The sequence below is a fragment of the Pan paniscus genome, chromosome 19, assembly GCF_029289425.2.
Source record: "Pan paniscus chromosome 19, NHGRI_mPanPan1-v2.0_pri, whole genome shotgun sequence".
NCBI lineage: Eukaryota > Metazoa > Chordata > Mammalia > Primates > Hominidae > Pan > Pan paniscus.
In genome coordinates, this window is record NC_073268.2 from 88,423,802 (window position 1) to 88,435,975 (window position 12,174).

A 12,174-nucleotide genomic window follows, 5' to 3' on the forward strand; every position below is an offset into this window, starting at 1 on the left:
GTCCAACGCCTGGGGCCCCTTGTGGTTATCCCAGCTTGTTCTACAAAAGCCAACATGAGAGGGATGACTCGGAGAAGGGAGGGAAAGGATCAAATGGAAAATTGCTGTGGAGTCATTGTCAGGACTTAGTATTCTAGTGAGTGGGGGAGTTAAAACCAATGTCCACCTTCCTTCTACTTGAGCCATGTGGAATATGATAAAGATAAATAAGGAAGGGAACTAATAGGCATCTACTGGGACCTAGACTTTGAATTTGGTTATTTCATTCAATTCTCAGTCTCCCCTGAGGACAGGGTATTAGCATCAGCATCTTATAGATGAGGAAATTGAGGCTTTGTAATTTACCCAAGATCATATCCAGAGCTAGGGAGATTGTAAAACACAGAAGAAAACCACTGACATTCATTGTAAATGCATAATACATCCCAGGCACTTAACTGTATATTCTTCCATTTCACTTCAAAACATGGAAGAGATTATTTTTATGATCTCCATTTTATAAATGTGGAAAGCATAGTCCAGAAAAGTGAAGGTCACCAGCCCCAGGTCACAAAGCAAAGACACAGTGGAAATGGAATTTGAACCCAGGGCATCTGGGTCCACACTCTACCACTACGCTAGCCTGACAGTGACAAATTTGCAACATAATCTGTCTAGTTCCAAAAATGTGTTTGCATTGTACAGCAACTCAAGCAGTATTAGCTGCTCCATGGCATGATAATGTCCCCATTGGGTGTTCCCTGCACTCTGTACCCCTCATGCCCTAACACCATCAGAACGGGAGGAAGGGGGCATTTGTTCTCTCTCCCTCTCTCCTCCTACCCATTTTCCCCACTCCCTTTCATTTCTTTTCTTTCTTTTTTTTTTTTTTGCTGCTGGGCCTGCAATCTGCCAGTATGACCCCTGGTGGCTCTGCAGGCAGCGGGGACAAACCTCTCCCAGGCTTCATACTAGTAGAGATGATCTGTTGCTTAGTACTTACGACTGAGACTTATACCCAGTGCTGTAACTGCTGTGGATGGTGGAATCTAGACAGCCCTGGGCAAACCCAGCCCTTGCAGTAGGAGAGCGGCCCCTTGTTCCACATCCTGTTTTATTGGGAGCAGACTTCAGTCGGCAGCATGCCAGAAAGCCCTGATATCCCATTTAACCCCATGGACAGTCTCTGTGCTCCTGAAGGCCAGCAGGTGCAATCCACCTGTTTATCTCCTGGACCCGCAGGCTTTGAGTCACCTGCTTCATGTTCTCCCTGCAAACTGCGAGACCTCTGTGCCCTGCAGTGGACTCGGCGTGTTCAGGGCAGGTAGCAGGAGCTGTTGCATGGTGCCCCGGGGAGCTGGGAAAATTCATGGTCACTCAAAACAGCAATAGATCCCAGCAACAGTCTAGGCCTGGCTCCCTCACTAGTTAACTGTGTGACCTTGGGCGAGTGACTGAACTTCAGTCTCCCCATCTGTAGGTTGGGCATAACAGGACCTGACTGCTAGAGTTGTGAGAGGTGAAAATGAGTTGATTCAACTAAAAGCCAGGAGCACACAGCCTGGCCTGAATTAATTGTGATGACTGTTTGTACTTATTAACCCCTGTCTCTGGGGCTCTCCGATGGCTAACTGCAAAGCTCCTGCCTGCCAACTGCTGCTCTGAGCTGGGGGCATTAGGGATGTCTGGGCAAAGGGTTGCACTGAAGAAGGAGCAAACCTCAAAGCAAGAAGAGCCACAGGGAGGTAGCTGTACTATAATTGCCAAGTGCAACTCACCTCTTTCTTGTCCTTTCCTGGTTCAAAGCACCCACTGAGTCAGCCAGAAACCTCTGATTCCACCTAGAAAAATAAGGGAAGAGTTACACCAGGAAGCAAGATAATGAAACTCATCTTGAAGCTTAAATGTGGACGGAGTGGTTCCTCAGTGCCAGACAGCTCCCCCCAAGCACATAGGAGTTTAATAGCTGTTTATTCTTCCATATAGACTAAAACTACATTCATCAGAAAAAGGGGAATAATTCATTTCCTATCCCAATTATGGATACAGCAGACTGAAGAATATTTTCAAAGAAATACAGTTTATTATGATCACAAACTTGACCTAGAGTAAACTAAGATGTAAATGGATATTTACACTGGATAGTAATTTTTTTCAAGTTATAAAAATACTTAAGTTTACAATGGACATTTACTACAAAACAACCTAATGCCACAGTGCCAAGTTGTTCTGTTTTTATTGGGTCTTTTACTCCTATGATCCTATTTCTGAATGTTTATATGTTCTAATTTATTATATGTCTGAATTCACTGAATGGGATGACATATGAGGAGCATCTAGTGCCATGTCTGGTCCCTATTTATTACTCAATAAACATCAGCTATACTATTATTAATTACACATTCCTGTTGTGGGTTTCTCTTTCATTCCACCCATATAATTCCTGAACAAACGTACACAGATATCAGCATACTTGCTGCTGCTAAAATAGATATTTAATCTTTAAACCCAACCTCTGTTCAATCTAATTCAGACACCAGGAAGAGTAGTATTTCAAAAGGTGTTTAAAGATAATAGCCCCATTCTAACTTTCCCCATCATTAGGCTCAAAGAAATCACTCTAGACCCTTAGGTTGGCAAATGAAAACAGAGAGAAGAAAGAAAAAAGGGAAAAAGAATACCATCAGATTTGAAACAGAAAACTTGTAACCTTCACACACAAGAGAAAGGATTGTCTCTGGCTGGTGTTTGTTCTTTTGCTGGGTGTACATTATACATGATGACTCCGGTGGTTTCTGAGTTACTGAGGACAGGATTGGGCTGGTACCCTGTGGCCAACTCCATCAACCAGCACCTACCACCAGATCAGATGGGAGGTCCCCTTGGGCTCCAGCACCCCCACAGCCCACAGCAGCAATACATGTTTGCTGGGCCTGCCTCCCACTACCACACCCATGAACTTAACCCAGGACCAACCTCCAATGCACAGGCTCTTGACTGCAGGGCAAAGGAAGTTGACAGTTTTAGTCCCAATGAATCATGCAACACTTGGGACCTAACTGGCCGATGCTGGACCTGACCTGCAAATGCTAGAAAACTCACCACAACAGAGCAAGCAAAACTCCACAAGACCCACCAACTCCAACCCCCGCATCTGGAACGGGTTCCTGTTTCTACTTTATACAGAGCCACCCCCATGCGTAACCCATTTTCAGTTTGTTACTAGGTAGGAAGCATCCAATAAACTCATTCAAGCTAAAGCCCAGCTGAATGGACGTAGCTTCAGTGTTACCCCTCCGTGGGGGATGTGCATTTTATCCTGACTCAGTCTTAACTCTTCACCCTGTCCCCGTGAAGCCTCAATTCTGCCAATTTAATAATGGCAGAGATTGGGGAGAGAGAGCAGTGGGACACTGGAGAGGGATCTTTTTGAAATCCTACAGTGGGGAGTAGGTGAAAGAGGGGAGGCAGAGGCTTACAGTGGAGGCTCTCAGACCTGGCTACTCATGGAAATCCCTGCCCCCTCCCCTGGGCAGCTGGAAAATCATTCTGAAGCCTGAGCCCCACCCCCAGAGGTTCTGATTGCTACAGGTGAGGCCTGGGCACTAGGAATTTTTTTTTTTTTTTAAGTTCCCCAGGTAAGTTTAATAAGTAGCAGACTCTGAGGATCATCTGGCCGTCTTGCTGAAATTTGCATTCGGGGGGTCTGGGGTGGCAGCCTGAGATTCTGCCTTTCTAAAATGCTCTTGGATGAACCCAGCACTGGGGGTCCTCAGAACACTCTGAGTTGCAGGGACTTAGAGGTATCCCCTCTTGCCCTCCTATGCTCCCGAGGAACCTCAGGCAAGCTGACCACATCCCTACCTCCAGCCACAGCTTTCTCCTCTGGGGTGGAAAACACTTTTCCAGGAGGCCCCAGAGACGTGCCCAGTTGACTTCTCGAGTGCCAACTGGGTAAGAGACATTACTCACGTCCCAAGAGACAGCTGCCCCCTTTCCCCTTTCCTGTAATCCTGTTCTAAGCAGTCCAGCTTGTACCCTGAAGTGCACCTGGATCACTGCATTCAACACAATGGTTTGTTTCTGCTCTGGTCCTTAAAGGGAGTAGGGGTCTCTTGCCTGCTGGCTTTTTGCATTGGCAGGATGATCAGGGCCACCAAGACACAGGGCCGCCCAGGGAGCCTGACTCTGTCCGGGGCCCACTGGCCTTGGCATCTGCCCTGTGAAGCCCTTCCGTGGCTTCATACACACCTCCCCACCACGTAGCACTGCCCTTACTGTCCTCACCGCGGACAGCGGTGGGACAGGGAGTGGATGGCACTCCCTCGGAAAGAGGCCAACAGCAGCACGCCACGCCCGACTCCAAACCTCTGAGGGAGGCCACAGACTGCAACTGGCTACCCACAACCTGCCCCCAAGGGTCCCTCCCTGCCTTCTGCACCCCCGGCCCCACCCCTCCTGGTTCCTTCCAGACATTCCCGGGGATGCCTGGAGCCATACACCACCTAGTGGTTCCCAGCTCAACATCAGCAGCAAGACACCTCCAACCAAGACGGAAGAGCCCTCTCCTCCAGGACACCTTAGACTGAGGAAACAAGAAATAAAAGGCCCAGCAGGTGAGGCCACAAGGACACATTAGGCTGGAATACGTCCAGTCCCACAAACTTGCCACGTTCTCCAAAAAGTGCACCAGGAAGGCAGGAGGCCGTGCTGGAAAAGGCGGCCACGCGCTACAGGAGAAGACCAGGCTGGAGAGGGAAAAATACCTGGAACGGGAAATGGGATGTCAACACTTTATGAGCTAGAGCCCCCTCTTTGGCCAGAATAAGAGTTGCAGGTTGGGGGAATTCTTGGACATTCTTGATGGGTCCAAAATCAAAGCGGAGTGATTTCAACAAAACATGCCAAGTAGTCAAGAAGCCAAACCACTGGGTCCAACTTCTAGAAACCTACCCAAGGCCAACACATCCACTGGGCCCCCAATACTTTTAGGGTGCCCAAGAAAATGTTCTAATTCCTTTGAAAACGAGAATGAATAAAATGACGGTAATATGAATGCCTAGATAACAATGAATCCAACCTGGATTCTATTCATCCTTGTATCACTGTAATTGTAAAATACAATTTTTTTTTTTTTTTTTTTGAGATGGAGTCTCACTCTGTCCCCCAGGCTGGAGTGCAATGGCACGATCTCAGCTCACTGCAACCTCCACCTTCCAGGTTCAAGCAATTCTCCTGCCTCAGCCACCCAAGCAGCTGGCACAAGCCACCACACCTGGTTAAGTTTTGTATTTTTAGTAAAGATGGGGTTTCACCATGTTGACCAGGCTGGTCTCAAACTCCTGATCTCATGTGATCCACCTGACTTGGCCTCTCAAAGTGCTGGGATTACAGGCATGAGCCACCGCGCCCGGCAGTAAAATACAATTTTTAATGTTTTATTTTTATGGAGGAAGGGGCCTAGGAAGACAAAAGTGCCAAAGATCATGAACATCACCATTTGGTTCTGAGTTTACCTACTTTTTTTCCAGTCTCCAAATTTGTCAGCCTTTACTGAAACCCCTTGCTGAAAGCTCTTTCTGGGAGACCCCCACTTGAGCCAGGGGACCCATCCCCACCTGCCTCCCATAGGTACATCCTTTTTACTCTGGGCTCTATTGAAAGTTTTCTGACCCACTCCAGGCAAGTTCATCAGAGGCCCCGGCACCCTGGGCCTGTTTCTGGCCAGGCAGAAGCTCCAACAGCTGCCACCGCCCCCTGTGTGTAAGAAGTGCAGTCTGGCAGGACGGAGCAGCAACTCTGAAGTCCAAACACACACACTCAGCCCCCTGCAGCATAAACACGGAGGATACATCACACCCAGGCCTATAAAAGATAATTACACAATCTGATCTGGCAAATTAGTGCCGCAGAATGTCTAATTCTCACAATGAATTCCAGGGTTGGATCGGCAGGAAAAATTAACCTGGATCTTTATTGGGATTTGCCCCCAGGTCAGGATTAGGGTTTATTTATCTCCTTTATTTTTCTGCTGCAGGAGGGTGGAAGGCCTTCTCTCCTGCCCGCCCCTCCCCACCGTATCCAGGCTTGGCTTTTCGATAAGCAAGCTGCCCGGTGATCTTTCCCACGCACTACCTAACCCAGCTCAGCTAAAATCAAAGAAAGCACCAACTAGGAGATACGTGTGATTTTTTTTCATAAGGAAGAGGAGGTCAGGCATCCCATATCAAGGGATTCACTAGTTGGAACAAACTCAATACAAGGTAAACAAAAGAATGAACATTTCCAGATGGCAATGTACCTCCTAATTATTCTGGCCCGGCTCTGAAATGTTTACTTGGAGAACACTCACATATACACATTTCTCCAAACACCTTTTTCTTTCTTTCTCTCTTTCATTTGCTCTCCCTTTCCAAGGAGTCTTTCCAGAGGAGATAGTGATTAACAGGAGTCGGTACTCATCTCCTATGCTCATTAAAGAGCTAGACACCAAAGAATTGTTACCGCAACACCAAGACAAGTTGACACCAAGCAAGGATTATCTTTCATCTAACAAAAACAAACCTGATGGCAGGCCGGCAAGTTTTCTCCTCTCTTTTTCTATCTTCCTGGGGGTTTCCCCTGCGGATGATCATTCCCTACCCAAACTCCCAAGTCAGCCCTGCAATGACCACACACCCAGAGCTTGAAAGACAAGACTCCAGTCAATATAGAGGGTTAGCATTCACACTTTTAGCCTACAGAAAATGTGAGTCTGTCAGATAAATGAGGTAAGCTTCCCTGCATCTAATACCCATGTGATCTGCTCACAAAATTCTTAAAAAGTGCCTCTCTCTGAGACTGACCTGGGTGAAAGAGAAACTGTGCTTTTCTAGGCTTACCAGTGGAGGGTTACAGTATTTTGCTCTGGCGTGGGCACCAAACTCCTCCACTTTGGGTTAAGGTTTATCATATGTGGGAACCTCACCTAAAAAAAACATATATACACGGGCAGAGGTGTGTATGTGTGTGTGCTCACGTGTGTGCATATATATATTTATATTTATATATATAAAATTATATATATATATATATAATTTTTTTTTCCAAGGGCAATGACTTTATGGAAAAACAAACCAGTTCTAAACAACTGCCTCTGACTTAAAGCAATGAAAATGTTGTTTTCTTGTGCCTCGCCCAGAGGGATTCTAGGTGACCCAGTGAGAGGTGGTGGAGAGAGAGACTAGAACGTGCAAACTTATCATCAGCTGGAGTGCAATCTTTGTAGAGTTCTAGCCAAATCGCAAACTCCAGTTCCAAATTGGGTGAGACAAGCATGCACTTTTTGGAAGGAGATAAACACCCACTCCGTGCAGGCTACATTGAGGAGTCTCATAAGGAGCTGAGAGATAGCAAAGAAAAATATCCCTCTTCCTGAATGGTGAACACAGTGATGCCAGCTTCATTCTGAACAGCCATCCATTCTAGGTGTGAATAGAGGCCATGGATGAGGAGCAAAAGAATGCCAAGGAGTCAGTAAAAATGCTGTAGACACAAGGAAAACACAATCTCAGCATATTATTAAATGATCAAAATCATGTCATACATGTATGGGTTCTAGAGGCAGAGAGTTGCAAACTAAAATCTTAGTCTAGACATTTTTTTTTTTTTTTTTTCAGATAGAGTTTTGTTCTTGTTGCCCACACTGGAGTTCAATGGCGCAACCTCAGCTCACTGCAACCTCCGCCTCCCAGGTTCAAGTGATTCTCCTGCCTCAGCCTTCGGAGTAGCTGGGATTACGGGTGTCCACCACCACGCCCAGCTAATTTTTTGTATTTTTAGTAGAGACCGGGTTTCGCCATGTTGGCCAAGCTGGTCTCGAACTCCTGACCTCAGGTGATCCACCCGCCTCGGCCTCCCAAAGTGCTGGGATTACAGGTGTGAGCCACCACGCCCAGCTTAGTCTAGACTCCTTCTGGGTGTCCATTTTCTCACCTGAAAACTGGGGATAGCTGTAGTGACTACTTCTTGCCCCTTGTAAACCCTCTACAACCATAATTGTTATTTTTATTTGAGGATGTAAAACAGGACTATGCTTTTTTCTATATTGCTTATTTCTATATATATAATTAATTCTAAATTAAACTGTGTATTCACCTGCTTTGCATATTTCCTGCACCATAGCAAGTAATCCATAAATGTTAGCTATTGCTAATACTGTAAAAAAAAATTATAGAATTGCATGGGTTATAAAAACAAACTTGGAAGAAGGAAGCAAAAGGTTAACATTAGTTATCTCTGGGTAGTCAGTTTAAGACTTATTTGTTTTCCTATTTTTACATGTCTAAAATAAACAGGCATTGTTTGGTGAAGACAAAAGTGTCATGGTATTTAAAAGATAATAAAAATAAGATGGACATTCATTGTTTTGAACTAGAAATAAAACTATTAAGTGTACTTAAAAAAAAAGCAGTAAAAATAGAAGCTACAGACTTGTTTGCTAAATCAGAAATGGCTTAGAAATCAAGGATAAACAGTACCCCAAATAGGGTACTCTTGGGACCACTGACATGACCCAAAGTGAGACAAGAGCCAGACGCACCCAGATGGCAAGTTCTGCTGTCAATTACAGGGATGGGAGGACAGCTCTTTCCACTGAATGATACAGTCAATACTGGCTTGAATGTGAACCTGACTGAGAATCCTAACCCAGCTAACAGGCTGCAGGCCACAGGGTTGAACAGACCTGCTCTGTGGCATTTCCCAAATACCTGTGCCATTATAGACAGACGGTTCTCACAACACCCACCTTTCGGTTCAGGACCTACAGCCCCTTGCACTTCCCCACGCCTGTTACACAAGCCCAGGCTGGGAGCAGAGGGCGAGCTCCACGACAGCCTGCAGAGGCCATGCCAGAAATACGGGGTCTGCGGCCCCACATGAGCCCAGGAAAGCAAGAGTAGACTTGATCCTCAGAGTCCTTCTGCCAACTCTTCAGGCCTCCCAAGAAGGTGGGAATGCAGGTGACAAGGGGGCCTCGCTCAAGTGCCCAGAGCTCTGAAGCTCCCTCCTACTTTCTTGGCTCCCCTTCTTCCTCCCAGGTCCAGCACAAAGGGGAACCCGAGGCACAGTCCTCAGCCCATCCTAATTCCTGTTGCTTGCCCTCTTCCTTGAAGATGTCCCAAACCCCCGTTTCGGACCTTTTTCCTAAAGCCCCATTTTGCCAAATGCCTACAGGGCAGGCTGATGACTGATTCCAGCCAGGATCTCAAATTCACTACATCCAAACAAATCCCCATATATCCTGAACCAGGCTCCTCTCAATACCTCCCCATTTCAGGAAACTGAACCTCACTCTCTTGGTCACCCAGATGGGATGCCCTCCCCTCCCATAAAGCTCATCACTGGATCCAAGCACCTCTGCTAATGCTGTTCATGATCCAACTTCTCTTATATTCCTATGACCATGAGAATGGCTAATCTCAGGTCTAGGATATTCCCATAATAATAATGTCATGTATTTGTCTATTATGTCTCTTCTTTCCTTCCTTCCTTCCTTCCTTTCTTGCTTGCTTCCTTCTCCGCCGCCCCCACCCCCCAACTCCTTCTGTCTCTTTCTTTCATTTTTATTTTTGAGACAGAGTCTTGCTCTGCCACCCAGGCTGGAGTACAGTGGCCTGACATGGCTCAATGCAGCCTCAACCTTGTAGGCTCAAGCAACCCTTATGCCTCAGCCTCCCAAGTAGCTGGGACTACAGACCTGCACCATCAGGCTCAGCTAATTTTTAAACATTTTGTAGAGATGGCGTCTCCCTATTTTTCCCAGGCTGGTCTTAAACTCTTGGCTTGAGCCATCCTCCCACCTAAGCCTCCCACAGGGCTAGGAATACAGGTGTGAGCCACCACACCTGGCCTCATCTCTTTACATATGTTCCTTTACTTAATTTCCTTGACAATCCTCCCTCATCTTGCATCATTTCTTGCCCTGTACACTGCTCTTCCATTCACTATCTCTATTTCCATGCTGGAAATCTCCAAGATCTTTGATACCTCAGGGTCTTTGCACTTGCTGTTTCCTTAACCTGAAACATTTTGCTTAACTTTCAAAGTCTCCACTCAGACTGCACTTCAGAGCCTAATCTGAAATCATATTTGTTTATTTCATTTTGGTTTGTGTCTCTGCCCACAAGATTGTTAAGATCCTTGAGTGCAGACAGCTTGTCTGTTTTATTCTCCATTTTATAATCAGCACCTGAAATGGGCCCTTTTAGGGTTGAATGAATGAATGAACACGAGCATCCCTAGGTGAAAGATACGGCAAGGAGGTACAGGAAGATTTAAAACTGGCTCAAGGTCTTATGGCTGGTAAGTGGCTGTGTCAACCTTTGCACCAAGGTTCTCTTTGCACAGGGGTAAAGCTGTGAGTGACCTTCTACTGTTAAAGCAACTCCCCATGTGGCTCCTTGATTTCAGACTTGCCTCTTCTGGTCCCTTCTACGGAGTTTTCCCAGCTGCTCATTCTAAAACACCAATTAGTTCTGCCAATCTCTGCTCAGTAGTTGTCCAGGGCTCCCTACTGCCTTCCACGTACAGACCCAACCTCTCTGCCTGAAATGAGAGGCCATCTGTACTCTGACCCCTTCTCTTTCCTCTCCAGCCTTGTTTGTAAGATGTCCCTATAGTCATCTTATCTCATATCTACCCCCACACACACACTAAAGCTCACTGCTCCCCACCACCTGTAACACCTTCCCCGCTTTGCCTCTCTGCAATACGTTCCCTTGAAGCCCACTCCCAAGTCCCACCACCCATAGAAAGCCTCCTGATTTTCTGGCCCTTGGTGAAGGCTCATACTTGAGCCTTGGGGTTCACTGCCTATGTCCCACGCTTAGCAGTAAGCATAAGATAATGGGGGACCAGGCGTGGTGGCTCATGCCTGTAATCCCAGCACTTTGGGAGGACGAGGTGGGTAGATTGCCTGAGCTCAAGAGTTCGAGACCAGCCTGGGCAACATGGTGAAACCCCGTCTCTACTAAACTACTAAAAAATTAGCCAGGTGTGGTGGCGTGTGTGCCTGTAGTCCCAGCTACTCCCGAGGCTGAAGCACAAGAATCACTTGAACCCTGGGGGCGGAGGTTGCAGTGAGTTGAGATTGCACCACTGCACTCCAGCCTGGACGACAGAGCAAGACTCTGTCTTCAAAATAATAATAATAATAAGATAATGGGAAAAAGGCTATCCATCTCTTGCTCCAAAAAGACCTTAAATTCCTTTAGGGTGGGTAACAGGCCTCATGTGTTTGAATTCCTAGAGCCTAGCACAGTGCACAACTCATTCGTACGAGTAGCCCTGGTTAACTGAGAGCAAGCTATGCCCCTCGCTCTGTGGTCTGTGGTCCTCCACCAACCTGTACAGACAACCTCCGCAACGTCAGAGCTCTCTGGAGACTGCTAAACTAGAAGGGCTGGACTTTCTGCTCTTGGTGGCTTGTCCATCCCTCCAGTCTTTCCCAATCCACCTCCATCTGGAGCTGCTAATGACTGTCCAAGTTTCAGCTCTCTCCCGGGTCTTCCTAGAGCAGAGTAGTCACTAACTTGAACTTAAAGATGGAGCCCAACATACTGTGCTTAAAAAAAAAAAAAATCAAAAGTTTATGAGCCCATGGGGGTTTCCTCCTTTAAAATCACTTCTTTGCCCCTAGGGATACCCATTGAATACGGTGTCCGTACCCATCAGCAAAGCAGAGGCCACAGAGGCCGAGCATCCCCTGGCAGAGATCATGATGTCACTGTGGTTGAACGCTGCTCCCAGCCTGTGAAGGCGGAACCACAGAAGGTGTCCTAGGCCCAGGTCCACCAACCTCATGCCAAGCCTTTGCCCCTATGTCTCGGTTTCACCATGTTTAAATGGAAAATAAAATGCTCCACTCAAAAACACTTTTCCAATGATATTTTAAGGAAAAATGAGATCACAGAAAATTAGGGAGGTAAGTTTAAATGGTGTGACCCCAAGCAACTTTTTTTTTTTTCAAAGAATCCCAAGAGGCTTGTTCACCAGAATGGTGGGAGGGGTGGGGAAGAACATTGGGGAAGATTGTAAGCCCCAGAGACCACCTGCACAGCAGCAACACTTACGCTAACGTGAAATGCTCACAATGCTATAAAAGCCCACACCTATTGCAAACAGCTCTGTCTTCCCTGGTCCTCATGCGCAACC

At 46.7% G+C, this 12,174-nt stretch overlaps 1 long non-coding RNA gene across 1 annotated transcript in view; it reads right to left on the reverse strand.

Annotated features, from left to right (window-relative positions):
* Window positions 1–12,174, reverse strand: part of LOC112437597 (uncharacterized) — a 67,132-nt gene that overhangs the window by 23,221 nt on the left and 31,737 nt on the right. The window contains exon 2 of the long non-coding RNA XR_004667338.4: window positions 1,758–1,820. This is a non-coding gene — a long non-coding RNA (uncharacterized LOC112437597). The remainder of the gene's footprint in view (window positions 1–1,757; window positions 1,821–12,174) is intronic.